This window comes from Acanthisitta chloris, unplaced genomic scaffold, assembly GCF_000695815.1.
Source record: "Acanthisitta chloris isolate BGI_N310 unplaced genomic scaffold, ASM69581v1 scaffold7522, whole genome shotgun sequence".
Taxonomy (NCBI): Eukaryota; Metazoa; Chordata; class Aves; order Passeriformes; family Acanthisittidae; genus Acanthisitta; species Acanthisitta chloris.
In genome coordinates, this window is record NW_008658769.1 from 57,843 (window position 1) to 75,565 (window position 17,723).

Sequence of the window (17,723 nt, forward strand, 5' to 3'; positions counted from 1 at the left end):
AAAATCACATGGGTATGTTACCCAAAACATGTGTTTCACAACAAACCCACAAAAAGCCAAGTAGAAGGCTTAAAGCTGAAAATCAAATATGTCTTATGGGTTTGTTCTTCCTTTGTTTAATAAGGAAATGGAGACATTTGTAGAGTGAACAGGGAAGCAATTGTGCCAGAGATCTCTGAGTAACCCAAACCCAGATCTATTAATGCAGCATTCGTATGGCTATGAGCTCCAAAAAGGAGAGCTAAGTAGCTGTCCCTGTTAGCAGGGTGTGGATGGGAAGAGTTACACATTTCCATGGGGTGTACATGGCATTGAATTAGCTACAGCAGCTCAGATTCCCTAACACAATTTTTCTTCCACAAGGTAGCTAAACCCTTAGAAGATGCAGACACGACAAGTAGGCCTTGGTTTACAAAGTCTTGGGCTGGTGTCCAATAAATGTAGCTTTAGGGCATTTAGTATCAGATCAAAACCATCATGGTCCCAATGGTGCAACGTGCAGATCCAGTAGAAATTCATTCTGCTTTAAAATATGCTGATCAGTCAACTTTGTTCTTGCAAGCTTTTTGCTGGATCAGGTATCATTTCTCTGCAGCACTTGCACTTTATGCCATATCAAGCATTGTCTGTCATCCCACAGTTGGCATCAATCTGGCATAAATGCACAGAGCTGGCATAAAGTGTATCACAGCTCTGGCTGATTTGACAGAAATATGGTCATTTGCCTGTGCCTGATCTGTAGGAAACCTGCACTGCTGTTCAAAACACTCATGCACAGATCTGGTGTTAACATCACCTCTCGTACCACGGCAGAGCCTGTCGGTGCCAGAAGGTGATGTGAAATTAATGGAACATCTCTGCCTGCAGCCCCAGCTCTGAGGTCTGGGTGGCAAGGAGCAAAATGAGACATCACATGGTGGCTCCAGCCTCTGTGCACATTGCTGCTGCTCAGTGACCTCAACTTCCAACAGCAGCTACGTGTTACATGAGCAGCAAGGAGAGGATTTTTGCAGGGCATGAGCCTGAGCTGTGCAGCTGCAGCCAGCGAGGGTGATGCAGAACAGCTCCATTTTCACAGCAAAATAGACCACCCTTTCCTCATGTTTGCTTTCCTTTGGGTTTGGCTTTGGGGGTTTGGCTTATGCACTAGAAATTAATGAATGCTTACCCTCCCTGAATATAGCAGATATTCTTTAGTGCATCTGTATCTACATATTAATCTATATGGTGTATATATAGGTATACATGCAGTACTACACATTATATTTCATAACTACATGGTAAAATTCTAAAAAAACCCTATCAGGGAGTCTGCTGGTAATATGCATGTGATTATAAAGTAGCTACTTGCCATGTAGAGTCAGAGGTGAGAGCGAGAGAGGGTTTGGAACTTGATTTCAGGGTGGCATGGTCAGCACCAGAGACCCTGTAAGCCCAGCTGAGCTCCCCAGCAGGGCACAGAGCACAACCTGCCTCACTCAGCCAGGCTCTTCCTAACCCCCTCTCAATAATGCATCTAATTCATCCCACTAGCAGGTATGATGACTTTCAAACAAAACAAGCTAAGACACAAGTTAGAGGTTAAATTTTGGCATCTATTACAGTGCTGTCTTGAATATTCATTTTCAAGTGTGCCTAAATGCATGGTGAAAGGATTGTAAACAAGAGTTAACTGCTGCTCCCATAAAAGTAGTTCTCACCTCTTCTGCTGTTTTTTCCTCTGATTTTTTTTTGTTTCCTCATTTTTTATTTTATTTGTGCCCCCCCCTTGGAGTTGGTGGAAGGGCAAGGGGAGAAGGGCAGTGCTACTTCAGATTTAGGCAAGGTTAAAAGTGAAAAGCTTTGGCAGTTTAGCATCTCCCAAGCCAAAGCTGCCAAAGCCAGTTGAAAAAACACAAGTGTTCCTCCTGTTTCAAACTACAAACTTTTCTCATTGGTTGAAAATGTTCCAGGGTGGTTTCAGGATACACTGAGCCTGCCTAACGGGAGGTTTATCTTATGTTTTGACCATTTAAGAAGGAAAATGACTCTCTCCTTCCATGATGCTCTTTGGCACTCAGCAAATAGATTTTACCATGGCAACTGTAAAGCCACTTGAGACACACAAACTCTTGAGTAAAGTGGTCCTCAGCACCTTGTTCTACAAACTAACCTGGACACTCTATGGACATTAAGAATTATAAACAACCCACAGGAAGTAGCTTAGTATCATGTACTAGTATCATGTTTTCCAGTTGTCACTTTAACACAACAGCTGAGTCTTACATAATGCTGTTTTGTAATTATATACCCAAGTGCTTTTGGAGGAGGAAAGCTACAACACAGTGTGTAATGTGACCTGTCTCAGGTTGATCCAGTGCTGGAAAGAGAACCTTCACCTCTGAGCACTGGACCAGCACTCTGCCTTTTAGCTTCTTCAGTAAATTGGAGTAAATTCTGGCTGAGCTCACAGGCTGAAGAAGCTCCAGAACTGCGCAGTGACACGATACCTTATCTTGCTCTGAACATGACTGAATCCAGAGGTTGGATCCAGAGGTCTGGAGTGAGTGCAGGCACAAATCCCAGAGGTTGTGAGGTCTGGAGTGAGTGCAGGCACAAATGGATAATGTAACTGGTTTTTAACAAACCTGAATAGTGTGGAGTATGTCTGCACTGACCGTCAGAGGAAACTCTCTTCAGTGATTGTGGTGTGCAGCTGTACATGAAGCATGTGCATATTTAGACACAGTTTGAGACAAAGTTGCCACAGCTGTATGGATGAGTCACATAATGCTGTATTCTTGGGCAGTTCTATGTCCATGTAACCACTCAGTTCCACAAGCACAACCAAGAATTGCCAGGCCATGTCTTTCTGCAGGCTCAGCTAATCATCCCTCTCTGGCACTGTGACTTTAGCTTCAGTGCAAACAGAAGGACAACTTCATAGTTCTCACAATTTGCAGAATGACAGCTCACTACACAAATATAATTTCTTCCCATGATTCTTCTCAAAATAGATTAATCTTCGTAGAAAATGAGAGCAGAGGCTAATGAGGGTTGAGGCACAGATGGGATGGCACCAGCAGCTACTTCATACAAACACAGCAAAGTAATAGTTTCTAGCATGACATTTAATAAAATGAAGCCCTAGTAGGATGCACAGCTACAGGGGAATTTAGTTTGAAGTCAAATATGATGCTGACTGGCTATCTTCAGTGGAAATAATGACATGTGGTTTGCCTTATCTTGCCTCCTTCAGCTTAATCACACATTTAATGAGCAGAAACATACAAAGTAAACAGTTCATTTCTCTTCTTACAATACTCACTTTCTTTCTGTGCTGTTTACTTTAATAGCCAGAGTTCATTTTTAAACCCCTGGTCAATAATTCATTCAAAGAGTTTCACAAGTCTCCTCGAAATGCTACTCTGAATCTTCAGCAATGTTCAGAGCAAATTTCCTGGGATTTTCTCCGCTCTCAAACTGGGCTCTGTCTTTCAGGGTGGGCTGTTTCTTGGTTTGCTTATGAATCCAGCTCCACCCCCAACTGAGAGAAAAGTGAGAGCTATGCAGACCAAAACTGTGTAGACCAGAATACAACTGCACTGGGAGTAATTTATCTATTAGCCTCCCCTTTATAGATGAACCCAAAAATCTAAGTATTATTCAGGGATGGGTTGCCCTCTATTATGAATTCTGGATTGTAAGCTACTCTGAAAAAAGTATCCCAGTGGGATAAGCATCAAACTGTGTTTCAGCAGTTATGGAATGACAGATATATGTTTGTGTCTTGATACATGTGCAAATAACAGTAACTGGCATTGCTAATGGCACTTGGCACGTTGCTGTGCTATTGTGTGCTTGGGAGAAAATAATATGGTGTGTCTTTGGGCATAAATTGCCTCCTCTGGATTTGCAGATTGTTGCAGTTGCTGTCCCATTTTAATTGGGTTTCACTGTGCTGATCTCTCTGGAGTATTGCACTTATTGCCTTCCGGGTGATTGTTAAATGCTGTACTGGAAAGGAGTTATCACCTATCTTTCATCTTCCTGAGACAAATAAGAAAAACTCAGAGAAAATTCTCATTATCTGGGGTGATGGGAGAGGTGAGAGGATCCTGCTGGTTTTCTCTACTTTGTGCAGTGTTTTCAGCTGAATTCCAGTGGCAGTGCAGGTGTAACACTCCAGGTAAACTCTACACTGGGCACTGTGCCTGTGCCACACAAATTGGCCCAGTTTTATTTCTCTGCAACTAAAAGTAAGGGAGGAGACCTTTGCCTTGCAAACACAGGGAGAGAAAGAGACCTTTGCTAAGTGTCCGAATTGTCCCATCAGCTTGAAAATTGCATTTATTCCCCCCACCCCTTTTTGATTTGACAGTGGGAGAGGGGCAAAGGAACGGAATGGATCTCCAGTTGTCTGGGTTTTTGAGCCATTGGGTTGCATGTGGATCAAATTTTCAAGGCTTATTCTCCAAAAGTGAAAATCAGAAATTTCCATTCTGAAAATTTCTGATGCTTTAATACATTTGTTCATCTTCCCCAGTGCTGCCCAGGTAGTGTGGTGCCTGGTGACCAGCCTGGATATTCTTGCAATAGATCTAATTTGGGTGAAAAATAAAGTGCTGCAAAAATACCGTTAGGGTCTGATAGCTCCGTTTGCTGTTGAGTGACAGAGCTTATTTCTTCTTGAAGAACATTAATAGATTTTGCAAATAGACAATAGAAATTAATTAAATTATCTGGCCCACATGGTTACTCAGCAGAGCTTGATAAAGTGAGTCATAAAGGCTCAATAACCCATGGCTTAATTTGAGTTCTATGACTTCTAAAAAAACCTCCAGATTTTCTGGAGAGGGAGGTGGACTTTCTGTGGAAAAAATTAAAGAACAGGGGAGGACCAGGGAGTAAATCTGAGGGACTTTGGTGCACAGGTCTAAAGACAGTCAACACAGGCAGCTTCAAGGAAAGACAGGATGAGAGGCACATCTTTATCCTTCATGTCCATTAATCCTGTCCTTTGTTTTAGTTTTAAAGTAATATTGGCAGCAAAATTCTACATAAATAGATTAACCAGAAGCAGAAGATTGAGAGGAGACTGACTGCATTAAATATAACTGTCAGGTTAGTCTCATGTGGCATTTTCCTCTTCACCCACTGTGCAAGGGGTGAAGCTGAGCAGTTGTTGCACAATTAACAAATCACGAGCTATTCAAACAAATCAGTAGTTTCATCAGGTCAAGCTTCTACCATTTCATCACATTACTTTTGAAATTGAGCCTGATTTTATATTGTAGCCCTCTATATTCCCTGAAATCCATTCCTCTGTCTATGTGGAGCATGAAAAATTAATTCCATTAACAGGTATTCTTTAACTAGGTCTCTGGAGTGCTGTGAGCCTGAATTATGCTGCATTTGCCAGTATCTTTTTAATTTTGCATGTTCTAGATAAAAAACAGTTTCCTTTAAAAATCATTGCCCTCTTCTCTGTAATGGTGACAAGAGGGGAAGAGGATATTGAAAAGTTCCTCATCAGCATAAATAAATTAAAAGCCCCACTTCATAGAAGCCAAGAGGAATGAAGCTCTATTAAATGTTTTAAGAGGAAGCTAGAGGCAGAGATGACCAAAATGAAGCTCCCCAGTCTAAATATATTAGCAACTCCCTCCACACTTGTACCTTTAAATGTCAGATAATCTATTAAAGCTGAAACATCTTTGAAGGTATCGTGGCTGGGGAGGGGATTGTGGTACAACATATTTAAAGCAAGGGAGATCACATTTGCAGTTCTGTGTTTGCAGGGTAAAATTCAGGTTTCTGTTAATAAGGCCAGGCTTGTATTTCTTGCTCTACCCAGACTCCTCCTCTCTTTGTCATCTCCTCCTATAGTGATGATGGTGATGCCTCATTTTCTGCAGGATTTCAAAGATTTGCACAAATTTCACAGCAGTAATCCTGTGTCATCCAGCAAGGGAGATCCATGTAGACTATTTATAAACTGATACAGTTCTACTTGCTTCATAATAGCAAATTCATGTTTAATTAGATATTTTTGTTTTTTTCATTATCCAGTTTGCATGCATAATTGTCCTAACTGTGCCCATGGGGTAGATTCCCAGCTGTATATACAAACTGGATTGAGGCATCTGCTTGCACAAATTCTCTGTAAATTGGGAGCTGGAGAAGAGCAAGTGCATTACAGACAGCCTTGATAGGTATAACAAAGCATCACGTGCACCTTCACTGCAGAATGGAGAAGAAGAATTCCTCTGCTCTGGCCCCATTATACTATTAGGTTTATGTTGTTCCTTTGGCTTTCATAAGCAAAACACTCTGACAGGGCTAAGCACTTTTGCAGCACATTCTGAGCTGACAGCTTGCAGCACCCAGGTTGGGTCACCTGCTGACCAGGTGAAATTATTCTCCCAGCTCCTCATTCACAATTGCCATAGTTGTCACTGCAGAGGTGCATTGGTTATTTGTAATGACATGTGGCAACACAGGTCAGTTGCTAAATGCTTAGCAAATACAATTCTGGTGTTGTATGGCTGAGAGTTGTTCAGAGCAGAGCTAGCTCTGGTGGATCTATCAGGGAGAAGTGTTGCTAAGGGGCAGCTCACTTATTCTTCAGTAAATCCTTATCAGGAAAGATTAATTAATCCTCCAACACACACAGTGTTGCCAGCTCAGATTCAACCACGGGTTTTATGATATTTACATTTCAGTGTGGGTTTTTTTCAGACAATTATCTATAAATTGGACACTATTTATATTTCTTGCATCACTTTTCATAAAAACTGTCTTGTGCAGGGGCCAAGATATCCCAAACCTGGGAGATGTGTGGGTTTTTTCTTAGTGTAGTCCTGCCACTAACTTGGCTGGTGGCCTTGAGCAACCTCTTCCTTCCCTCTGGGCTTCATTTATCCTCTTTGAGCAAAAGGTCTACAAGAAATTTAATTTACTTTGAAAGGTATGACTACCATTTGCAATGTCCATTGGAGTCTAAGAGAATGGATGGATGTGTGTTTAATAGAGAGGACATTCCTGGCAGTTGCTTTGGCAAGGAAAATCCTTCCCTGTGACAGGAGCTATTCAAGCACCATTTCAGTGCTAGGGAGGGGAAGTGAAAGATGCACAGAGTTTCTGAGGTGATTCTGTTACCTTCATTTTGGCAAACCTTAATTTTTGAATACCAACCTTTTCCCTGCAGTACCTCCTTGACCTTCCCATTGCCACTTGTCATATTTTGTGACAGCTTTATCATGAGTTATGGGCCTATATTTCACCTGAGTTTCCAACACAGGAAGTTTTTATCATCTTTAAGGCATCTTGTAGGCATCTTGCTTTTTGGACTGTCTATTTTAGGGTTTCTTTTTTTTCCCTAGTCACCTCATTTTTCCATAGTCCCTTTTCTAGACATGAAGCAGCTGGATGCACTGGGCCTCCTATCCCCCCAAAATATAACTGTATTTTGGCTGTTATCTCCTTAAACCCTTTTGAACTGAGATGACATTCAGCATATCATCTTTTCTTGGGGGTTCTGAGCCTGCTCTTTGATGAAGCAGTTTCCTGTGTCCAGAATTCTTTACCCCTATGTCTTGTCCTAAAGAGACAGTGATCCAGACTGTATGGGGGAACTGTGAACTTAACCAGTCTGCAATTTACAGCATTTCCTTACAGTGTTTTCTGAATTGAAAACTGAAATTACCAGAGTCACATTTAAGTCTGTTTTACTCACTTGACATATTTTTTTTTTTTCACTGAGATGGTTATGCAAATATTAACAACCTCTGTAAACAAGACCAAACCACAGAGGGGAAACTCCTCCTTAACCTGCTCCCCGAAGAGCCATTTGGAACAAATGGCTTTGCATAATACAGCTCTTTCTAATTAGCATCTCTGGCAATAAGCCACTTGGGTATATCTGATATGCTTTTATCTTAAGATTAAATTTACATTTGCTGCTAGGTAGCTCTGACATCTTCATTCTTGTTTTAGATCTCTGTCACAACATGATTACTGTGTGATCACTACTACAGCAAACCAGCCCCTGTTTGTGTACAGCTCAGGCCTAGCTGAGGAGCTCTATGGCCATGCAGAATAAGAAGGGGTGGAGAGAGATTGGATTTCTCTTAGAACTCATAAAATACTGTTGCAAAAGTTGAAGGGCATTTTTGGAGCCACATAACAATAAGCTGGAAAAACAACCAAGACAGTAATTGAAAAATAAGAATGGGTTTTTTTCTGAAGAAATTGCAGTTTAAATATTCTAAAAGAGATTAGTCCAATTACAAGAGAGACTAGAGGCACAGACTTTAATGATTTTTCCAAAGTTTTGAAGAACTGGACAAAGAACAGATCCTTTCCTTAGTCCAGTTTTCTAACCACAAAACTTTTTCCAGCCACAGAGAACTAAGCACTTTCAAAAATCATTTTTCAAGGGCAGATTCACTATCAGTGCTAGAAATTGTTCCAGTTCTTATGAAATCTCTTGATCTATTACTGATTGTATTAACTAAGGATCTGCCACAGAACTCTCCAGTACAAAATAAGTTAAAAAATATACATCATTGAAAGTGCTCTCATAAACATTAGAAATATTTACAGCATTTCTTGTGCCATGAAAAATTCCATCATTTTCAGAAATTTTATATGTTAAAATAGAATCTTCTTTTTCAAGGCTTGAAAACAATGACAGGTCACAGTGGGAACAGTTCAGCTATTCATCTATTCCAGTTAAAGCAGTTTCACCATTAGGTTCCCTACAGCAGCTTTAGGGAAAAGTCTTTATTCTAAGGTGCAACAAAGGATGGAAAAACTCTAACCACTGTGGTTACCTCTCCCAGACATCATTTTCAGAGCTTAGAAATACAAAAAATAAACTGCAGTGCCAAGGTAGATTGAGTGCTATAAATCACACAGCAATCTCATTCGGTTCCCCACATGGCCCTCTGGGATTTCCATACCTTATGTGCTTAATCAGATTTCAGATGATGTCCATTCATTAAGAAAAACATTTCTATTTCCCCAGGTAAGTAGATTTCTTCCTCCAAACAGCTTTGGACTCCACTCTCTCACTTTACCACAAGAGCCTGTTAAGTGTTTAGGTCAAAATCACAGAACAGGGAAATACTTATGCAAAATTGGAAATCTTTTACTTATTCTCAGTTGTGATTTGTTCACCTTGAACACCACAGGGAGAGTGAGGAAAAGTCTTCCAGTCACACGAGTGTGAAGTTGTGTTGGGCAATTGTCACTGTGCCAAGACTGTGCTGAAGTCAATACTGTGATGATACCCCATGAGATCTACTGTAAATCAACTCCTTTTCAACCCCCAAAACTACATCAATCACATTCAGTTAGCTCAGGGTTGCTTTATAATGGCAAAACAGTGCCAGATTTACAGCAGAAACAAGGGGCTGGTGGTGGACAAGATACTTCCACACATTTGAGATCCATAAATTAATCTAGTATAATTTATTAACTCATTTATCAATAACAGTATAGAATTCATAGCAGGTTCCTCCATGTAACATTTAATGCTTACAGCATAGATTATTACAGTATGAGGTCTGATGCTTCTAGGAATTACATGTTATGTGTTCAGTCTCTTGATTAACACTATAAATCCAATGGCAAAAAAATCCATATTGTTCATTTAAAGCAAGATGAAAATATTTTATCCAGGTTTATTTTAAAAATGTGTTACCCTCAAGAGCCACTGAGTCTCCTTAACCCTTTAATGTGTAAAATTTGACTTGTTTTTTAAAAGGTTCTCTTAACCTGGGTGATTTCCATGCTACAATTCACAACATTGCCTCAGAAACCAGTCAGTGGGCAAAAACTGAGGACAAGCAGCTGAGTGCAGCATGATGAACTGCAAGTGGGAATGGAAGCAAATAGCTGAAGGCAGAACAACTTCTTAATTGGCTTTGCCTTCAAAGCACACATCCTCAAACTCTGTCCCAGACTTGGATTTAAGAGAAGAAAAATTGTGCCTGGAAATGACCAAGTATAGGATCAGAAATAAGGAAGAGAGAAAGATCCAGAGCCAAAATTTCAGTAGAGACAATTCTCAGCTGGAGAGATTTAAAGGGAAAGGAAAACATTTAACTCAAAGCACACTGTCCTCCAGAGCCTCAAATGGAATGCAAGATTTCAGACACTCTTTATTGGAAAATACCTGAGGGATGCTGGTAAAGGTTTCACCTTCATTCCTACCTGGCACCTTCAGTTCCACTACCCTGTTACTCTTGGCAGTAGATGTATTGGCTGAAGTGCTGCTGACCAAACAGTGATGTTGATCTTTGTGGCAGAAGGTCTGGAGCTGGTTTCATTTAGACTCTGAAGTCTCTGTTAGAACTCACACTTGCCTGCTGTTAGCTACATCATCTTAGTGCAATATTCTATAGCCATTCCCTGAGAAGTTGTATGATGCAAAAGTTGTGAATGGATCAGGGAAGTGTGGAAAAAAGGAAGATGGAGAACTGGGTTCTCTCTCTGCCTCTGTCAGATATTTGTGGGGCAAGGTGTTCATCTTGAAACTACAGGTGACATGGAAAGCTTCAGGTAGTTAAGAATCCACCACAGAATTTAGGAAGTCATTATTCTCTAAGCATAAAAAATGCTGCCTTACCTAGCAGCTCTGAAAAATCATAGTATGCACATCTGAAGTGAGGCAGACAAAATTAGCATTGTTCATCTCTCTCTGAGGCTCTGCACACACCTCAAGTGTGTGAGGTGGCCACACCAGCCCCACACTCCTTAGAGCTGTTGTGCAGCAGGTCCTGTAGTGATAGGCACTACATAAAAGCTTCTGAATATGTTAATAACTTCTGCCACCATAGATTACTGGAAAAATTAATGTGTGTGCTGTGCACTTTAAGGCTGCAGCACAAAGCATATACACAAGGAACCAAGTGAAGATTGCACAGACAACTCTAATTCTGGCATTTCCTAAATTTTAGTGCTTTTCTTTAGGATCTTAACGTGCTCTTAACACAGATCCTTTCTGATATATAACGTGATTATCTGAACTACATATAAGGTATTTTCAAAATATCTGGAGAACATTTTGTTTTGTGCTTTAAAAGGCTCCTGAACAATAATTTTTATTTAACTAAAACATCTTTTTGCTTTGCTTTTGTGTGGAAGCCACAGAACAACTTTTCAAATATCAGATGAATAATGTGTAGGAAGAGTAAGAGAGGAAGGGAGTTGATGACTTCTTTTTAAGTATGTGAATTTAATTTCACCAGGCACTTTAATCATAATGCACATCCAAACTTATAGGAAAAAAAAATCTCCTGAAGGCTTCAATATGTTGGTTTAGACATTAATGAAAAAGTTCTTCTTTTATAAAGTAATACATTTTTTTCAAATTATTTTTTCAACTGCAGGTTGAAAATGAATATACATTGGTATCTAAGTACTAGGTAGCACAAAAACATTTTGCATCTTCCATCTATACAGCAAAATACAGCCATAACTATGTTGGACAACTGTTTATATTACCTGACTAGACTTAAAGGTTTCACAGAAATAAACTTTCTTGCACTGTTGGACTTATTAGCAAAACTCTTTATCTCATCAATGCCGGGAGGAAAGAGACCAACTGCCCAATACAGATCTGAACTAAAGGTATTGTGGCACTTGCAGTGGGAAGAAAAAACATTTTATTGCCCCCAACCTCCCCAGCTTCTCTGCAGCACAACTGTAGACATAAATCCCTCTCTCTATTGGAAAAGTGTATCTATCAATATTGAAATGAAGCATGTGGAGCAGACAGTTATGCAATTAATCTCCCAGCACCATCCCTGATCCCTAGTTTGGGAAGAATCCGTTCGTGGTTATGAAATGTATGATTTTCAGAGCACAAAGTACAAACGAACAATCCTGTTTTCTCAGGTAAAAGAGCCAATGGAATTCTTTTCTATATTCCTAATGATCACAGAGATAACACATTCTTGCAAATTGTACCACAAGCCTAGGAGTCCTAATTCCTTCATGCTGCCAGCTCACAGCATACCCTCAATCCAGGATCTCAGATATTGCTAAAATGCCCAAAGCTTTAGGGTACATAACGGCCACTCACCTCAGTTAAAACTCCAAGTAAATAGGACAGATCAGTTTAGCAAAATAAGGGATCCACAGCAGGCAGGAAGTATTTATCCATTCTCCTCTTCCTTTCTTCTGTTCCTTGTTACTCACCTCCGTGTGCTGCTGTTGCTCGGAGCACAGAGATTGCAGCAGCAAAAACCGAGGAAGAAAATGGTTATTTCCTTTCACCCCCTGTTACTGCTCTCCCTTGAAATTCCTTCCCTCTTTCTGTTCAAGTTGCACAGGAATACAAGGATGGAGCCTTTGGGCTCTCTCCAGGTCTGTGTATATTATGTAAAGCAGATGAATGCATTTCCTATTTTAACCACGAAAATCATGTCTTCGGTGACAGGCGCCGGAATCGTTAATGGTGCTCTGCATGCAACTGTGAAAACCCACGGAATGCTCACAACTGGGCTCAGCTTTCTAAATGAAGCACCAGATGAAAATCTGCAAATCAACTTCTTTGTGTTGCAGAAGTTTCTCTTTTTCCCCCCTGGTGAAGGAGCTGGAAGTCACTGTTTAACCGCTGTATTTCACTGGCGATGCTGGAGGAGAACTCTAGAGTTGGTATCACACCAGAAACAAACACACTGGAGATGTTTTGGATGTTAAAATGCCTCTAACCCCACTGTAACTTTTGGTCAGCTACCACATCAAACCTGTGATTCCTTTCTCCCAGAGCAATTTTGTCTTACAGCACTGTCAGCAAACTGCTTCAGCACTGCTTGAAAAGATTCCAGCCTAAATTACAGCCTGTTCTGGCCTTTTCCCTTACTATTTTTTTCTAGATTATTTAAATTTCATATTATTCCCCACCCAGTCTTAGCCATACTTCCCACAATGCAGGAAAACAGTCTTTCCTTCCTGCAATCCTAAATGCCTTCATTAGGGAGACAACACTGAAGTGTTTTGGAAAGGCAGATGCTCTAGATGTAAAAGAAACAGGAGAGGACTCTCAGTGAACAGCTGCATTGCTCTCAGCTCCGAGTGAGCCATATTTCAGAATGGTTTGGTACATTATTTTGTCACTGGGAACATATTATTACCATCTAAATTTAAAAGCACTGGCTTTCCTGCACGAAGGCAAGAGCAGACTTCAAACCACAATGACTGTTCTGTTCAAGTATTCTATGCCAATGATGCAGAAAACGAGATCAAAGGGAAAAACAGTTCTTGTTTTAGAAGGTCTTTGCTTCCAAGGTGTCTGTACAGAACTGGCCGAAACCCACAAGAATAAGAGTTCTTGTACACTTTCAAATTAATCACTGTTCTCAGCTCTTTGTTGAAATTTCATTCCACAGATGCTTCAGCTCTTCATTGGGTGCTCAGAAACACCTTGTCCCTGCTAATGAGCAGTGTTGTACTTTAACTGTAGTAGACTGAAATGTTGGACATTAAACCCATGATCCAAAGTGATGATTTTTCAGTTCTAAAGGAAAATTTTATTAAAACAAACTGAGCACTGTCTGCGTGTGTAGATATTAGGTCATGTAATTCCTGAGACAATGTTCTGGCAAACAATTCCACTTGGAGCACTGAGCATATCTCCTGCCAGTCAACTGGCAAAATCCAGGGAGAAAATCTAAACAGATTTTCAATAAAATCTGATGAATTTAAGGTAAATCGCATCCTCTTTTTGCCCCATGAGATATATATTAACAGTTTCTTCCCTTATTGAATCTTTTTCTGCATCATCTCCAGCCACCCACATTTATTTTCCAGAGCAGTTTAGTCAGTGACTAAAGGATCCATTGCAGCTCAGGTAAATTGCTTCTCCTGCAAAAAGGGCACTAATCCTATGGATAACATCAAATGGGTTAGTTTTAGTTCAGTGAACATATGTAAAAGAGAGACACAGACTTTGAGTCAGAAACAGGACTTCAGTGGGCAGCCCATCATTTATTCCCTGAGGGATACTTGAGGGAGCAAATTTAATGAAGCATTGTTTCACTGACTGTTATCACAGGAAGCCTTTTAATTAATGTCAATGGCTTAACATAGGTCAAAAATTTTGTATACAGATATAATTTATGTATATGTATATATTCCAGCATCAGATTCTCTCTAGAGGGGAATCCAACCCAGAAAGTTGGTAAATCTGGGTTTCCTGATTGTTTTTATGTAATTCCATCTGTAATGTCACAAGAGATGAAATATCCTAGAGAATTAAATGCAATGACAAGTTGGAAAAAAAAGAAAGAAATCCCAATTTTTTTCTACCAGAAGTTTGCTAGTGAGCCCTACCCTGACCCATCAGTCAGTGTCTGCCCATTAATCTAATTGGTAGCCAGTAATTTCTTCCTAGTCTCATCTCTGCAAAGTCTAATGATGTTCCTGTGTTGTATCATAAGAGCAAGAAGGATGTTCAGTTATCTTGTAAGTCTCTTCACCTTGTTGCTGGCAAGACTAACCTTTCCCTGAATTCTTCTTGAATGGAGGAATCCTAAAATTGGACTGATAAATGACATAAAGTAGGGAAAAGTGGAAGAACAAGTTGAACAAAGAAAAGGTCAAACATCCTGATACCTAAAATTGTGCTTCCTTGGCTGAACTGAAGTGCTGAGGTGATTTCAAATGAAAAGGACAACAAATGTCTCACCATTCAGTGCTCAGAATTCATCCCTCTACTTTCTGAAGTTTTATGAAATGCCATGACAACCAATGCCCTAACTTTCAAATGTAAATAAAAAGCATTAGGCAAAATCTTTATTAAAAATTAAAGCCTCTGACCCAGCAAAGTTCCCAAACATGTGCTTAAATATAAGTACTTAGTCTTCACCAGGCTAATAGGATTTGCCTGTCAGGGAGATGCCTCACATGCAAACAGGCTACTCAGGGTTCCAAACCCATGTTTGCTAAGCTGCTAAGTACTTGAAATTTAGGCACACAAGTCTAGAAATCTGGCAAAAGCTTCTTAAATATAAGGGAAAAGTAAACATCTTTTCTGGTGTAGAGGTTTATATGAAACATTCCTCTCTAGGCCAGTAGAAGTGGTTGATAACCAAAGACACAGGTAATGCTGGAGAGCTCCTGAGGCTGCTGCAGTGACCAAGGGAAGGGGAAACTTTTCATACAAGACTGAGCTAACAAATGAAGAAATAAACTGAGAAAGTTATGTTTTGTGCTCTTGCTGCTGGGCAAAATTCCCCTAAAGCTTAGAATAGCTTAACTTCAGATTTTTCAATGCCATAAATAAAATAGAACTTTTCCTCCCTAACAGGGCCAGACTTAATCTTCCCTTTTTGCATGAGACTCAGAACTCTCATTTTTACACTTTCATATATGAAGCACCTTTGGCTACTTACACTGCAGGAATAGATAATCTCTGCAGTGAACACATGCCTTTTTAAAATCTCTGTTTAAGACTCTGAACTCCATTCACACACTTTGTATTCTCCATGTAGTGCAGAACTAAGTTTTTTTAAGCTCTTCTTAGCAAATATGTTTCAAGTATGTGAATTCTGTAAAGCTTCCTAAATGTCTCCTGTTAAATCTTGCACAAGTGGCAATAGTTGTGGCTATAATAGTCTACATTTCAGCTGCAAGAGTATTTCTGGGTTAGAAGACATTTAGTTATTTATGAGATCAGAGATCTTCAGATGATAGCTGAAATATAAGATAGTCTTTGATGATGCTAAATGGTGACTCCTTTCATTGAAGCTGGGCAACATTCCATCTTCCCACATTTTACTGTGTAACTTGTTTAAAAGTCTTCAAATAAAAAGGCATTAAATTGTCAAAGTTACCAGGTAGTGACTTGAGCAGTTGACATAGGGTGACTCCTTTCATTGAAGCTGGGCAACATTCCATCTTCCCACATTTTACTGTGTAACTTGTTTAAAAGTCTTCAAATAAAAAGGCATTAAATTGTCAAAGTTACCAGGTAGTGTAGTGACTTGTTGACATAGCACAAACTTGGCACACGAAACATATGTTGATGCTGCAAAGTTTCCTCACTTTGGTGGCTGCAATTAGCTAGGTTACTGCCTGAAAATCCAAGGTGTTTTGCTTCCCATTCTTGTTTTTCAAGGAAAAAAAGATCACGACAACATTTGTCTGTGTATCAGAATGCTGAGTGCTAATTTTAGAGCTCTTTAAATAGAATCAGCACAAACTTGGCACACGAAACATATGTTGATGCTGCAAAGTTTCCTCACTTTGGTGGCTGCAATTAGCTAGGTTACTGCCTGAAAATCCAAGGTGTTTTGCTTCCCATTCTTGTTTTTCAAGGAAAAAAAGATCACGACAACATTTGTCTGTGTATCAGAATGCTGAGTGCTAATTTTAGAGCTCTTTAAATAGAATCAGAAGACTCTTTGAAACACACTGAAGAAAAATTGGCATTTGAGGAATCCTCCTTAACAGGTTCTAAGTCAGGTGAAAGTAGGACTATAACTTATTCAGTATTTCTTAAATACTCATGAATTGTGTTTGGACTCAATTTTAAGACTTTTTTGCTATCAGATTAATGAATACCTATAGAAGAGATATACTTATAAAAATTGGCAACAACTGCTCTTGAAACCAGAAACTTTTAGATTAGATTTTGAAAGACTCTAGAATGAAACATTTGTTCTCTTGTTGACAGGAACCTTCTCATTTTAAAGTATTTCTCATTTGAATACACTTAGCATTCTTGGAGTACTTTGTTACTACTTCAATAATTAACATTTATAACCTCTACTGATTTGGAATTAATGCTCTATTTAGTAGAAAAAGAGAGACCAGATAGTCTAATATATTCTTAGAATAAGCTTTAAAATGTCCTAAGAGGTATTTTCAAAAGCTAGAAAATTCATATCCCACTATCCCTCTGTGTCTTGATCAGTCTTAGTTAGGATATTTTGGGGCTTTAAATGTGGCAATAAGTTCCTTTTATTTTCTCAATAAGGCCCTTTTTCAGTTTTTATTTTTAACATCTGTCACAGAAATTTGTTGTATGTGTAAGCAATTTAATGGTTCACTGAAAGGTTGTTATGCAACTGAGTTGTATAAAACTGTCTCCAAGCCCAGAAATTACTGTAAGGGGGAAACTGAAATGGTGAAAGGCTGAGAATTTAAATATGTTTCCTGTTGGTATTTATATCTTTTGTATGATAGCTCCTTTCCTTGGTATCCTGTGAGCGTAAGAGGGAAGAGATTACGTACCTAATGTTGGGATGTCAGGAACAGAAAGCTGCTGCCTATGCCTAGCACTGGCAAGATTCTACAGCCAGAATGTAGCCAGTGGGCAATATGTAGTACCATATCTGCTTTACAGAGGTCTGAACTGATTATTCCAACACTACACCATTCCTAGCTCACGGATAGTTTTGCAAAGAGGAGCCACTGGTGTAATGCTGTTATTAAAATCATTAACCTGGTCTTAAGACAGAATAATGACAAGTGCAGTGTTCCAACTGCACCAATGTCCAAACTCGAGGGCCTTCCCCCAACACACATCATACTCCTGTAAATGGACACAGTGGCTGGGAAATAGTCTCAATTGGTAAAGCTGTCACTAATGAGCTTATTACCCTCCGTGACAGCACACAGAGCCATTCTGAGTGGGGATCAGGGTGCAATTCATGCAAACAGCAGATTCTGACAGCAGTACTGGTGTCACTACCTCAGACATATTTCTGTTGACCATTGTTTTGATT